Below are 2,389 nucleotides of genomic sequence, written 5' to 3'. Positions count from 1 at the left end.
CCTAGATGCGTGCACTCTGTAGGCACGATTTGTTTAGTTTTTTAAATATACTTGATAATGTTAAAGCGCACATCGTTAAAACAAAAAATACGATATTATCGCAGACGATTTAGCTATATCGCACACCCCTATATTGACCTTATCGTCATCATCATCATCATTATCATCATAACAAGAAATTACTCAGTACAAAAACATACATAAGGGCTCATTCTAAGCCATTTATAGCTGAATAGGCTTTCGTCTTGTCTTGTTTGCTGCTCTTTCATTTCATTCTTTGTCATTTATGTGAAATTATTGTACCACAACTAAACAATTTTGCATTATGGATTTAAATTTATCTGTTGAACAGCAAACATAAACAAAAAGTAATAAACTCATTATTTTCATTAATTTTACAAAGTAAACAATTTGTTTGCATTTGCGCGAGCATATTCACGCAGCGCTGTCTCGCGAGTGCAGTGCAGTGCACGTCACGTTTTTGAATTCCAACGGTCGAGAAGAGACTGATCCCCGTCTGCTGATTTAAATTGACGGTCTGACGGAAATATTGTTGTGGTAAGTCAGAGAAATACATCGATTTGTTTAAGTAATGTACTTGTTATAAGCTTTAAACGCATTAGTAATGAAGTTGTCAATGTTTCTACAGCGGATTTACACTAAAACACGAAAGAGCCTGAACCGCGACAGTGTCACAAGTTGCCTTACATCGGTAAGTTGTGTTGTGCTATGAAAGTCAATGGTTCCAGTTAACTGTTTGGTTACTGACATTCTTCAAAATATCTTCCCTTGTGTTCAGCAGATGAAAGAAATTCATACAGGTTTGAAACAACTTGAGGGTGAGTAAATGATGACAGAATTTTCATTTTAAAGTGAACTATCCCTTTAACTACAATTAATCAGCCTTGATAACAAGTGTATTAAATTGACACTGTATCTTTACTTGGAATGCACTTGCTTGTAGACTGTACAATTAGGGTCTATTCACATGTTCTTATCCCCCTTCATCCATTAATTCCCTAAATCACTTTTCCTCTTTAGGGTTGTGGGGAGGCTGGAGCCTTTTTCCCTCAGCAACATTTTTAAATTGCCTGTTCAAATACAAATTTGTTTAATCCTTTTTGTAGAAGATTTGTTTTTGAGAAATTTACATACACATCATGATTGTTCATTTTAAAGTTTTAGGCGATTTTATATGAAAAATCAATAAATTATTTAGAAATTCCACTAATATACACTAATTTACTTTAGTATTTACATTTACAGAATACAAATTTACTTTTTTTTTTCATGGTAGACTAAGAGGTTAATAAAGTAGTGACATGTACATGATGTGAAATTAATAGTAACTTTCTGTTTTCCTTTTCAAGATTACAGATGATGTCTGCAAATGGCTCCAAACCATCAACCAGTGATGGAGGCAATGGAGTGCCTCTCTGCTACTTATTTCATATTCAGTGTGAAATACCCCAAGCACATCACTCACACAATGAATTTTGTTGAGCACTACCTGTTTAAACTCTCCAGCAGCCAAAAAAAAAAAAACTGTCTGTCCCAGTGCTCAAAATGTATAATCAATTATCATAATACTTTGATATGTCATGAATAGTGCTAATGTAAATTTGTAAATATGAGGCGATTGATGTTATTCTGAAATGCTGATCTGAATTTGAATCTGTAATTACAATTCTTTATGAGTGATATTAATATGAATTTGTAGATTTGAAGTACTTCTATATCTGTATATTTCCATTGTGAGTTATATTAATATGGATTTGTAGTTTTGAGTGACTTGATGTTGTTCTAACACTGATGGGAATTTAGATGAATCTGTATATTTGCATTATTTATTAGTGATAGATTAATGTAATTTTGTACATTTTATGGACTTATTTTGTAATATGTAGATGTAGGTGAAACTCTATTTTCATTATTTATGAGATTTTTTAAATGGTTGATGTTTTAATGTTGATTTGTACATTTAAAGCCTTGAATACTTGAAATTACAGTAGCATTCTTTCAGTAATAGTAATTATTTTTGTTAATATAAATAAATTACTAGTTATATGCACTTTGGGTGTGCTTTTTTCAGTATTCATGGGTGACTTTTTTATGTGAATTACATTTTAGGGTCTTGATGTTTGTCAATAATATGAAATATTTAATCCGGAAAGGACAAAACAAATGATAATGAATGAACCCCTAAAAGGTTCCATATAGAACCTTTTTCCTGGTTACAAAGAACCCTAAAGGGTTCTTTTGATTGAACCCTTAAAAGGAGTTATATATAGAACCTTTTAGGGGTTCCAAATACGTAGCGCCTGATAGAACCTTGTAAGGTTCTATATAGAACCTTTTCTTCTAAGAGTGTAGTTACTTGAAAAAAGTA

The 2,389-nt window shown here is 32.0% G+C and overlaps 1 long non-coding RNA gene across 1 annotated transcript; it reads left to right on the top strand.

Moving 5' to 3' along the window:
* Nucleotides 1-389: 389 nt before the first annotated feature.
* LOC311069051 lies at nucleotides 390-1,442 on the top strand. The gene is made up of 3 exons (XR_014603467.1): nucleotides 390-558; nucleotides 650-712; nucleotides 1,371-1,442. It is a non-coding gene; the product is annotated as an uncharacterized lncRNA (long non-coding RNA).
* The last annotated feature ends 947 nt before the right edge of the window (nucleotides 1,443-2,389 follow it).

This window comes from Abramis brama, assembly GCF_963993115.1.
Source record: "Abramis brama genome assembly, chromosome: 18".
Classification (NCBI taxonomy): domain Eukaryota; kingdom Metazoa; phylum Chordata; class Actinopteri; order Cypriniformes; family Leuciscidae; genus Abramis; species Abramis brama.
This window is presented reverse-complemented; position numbering and strand designations above follow the sequence as displayed.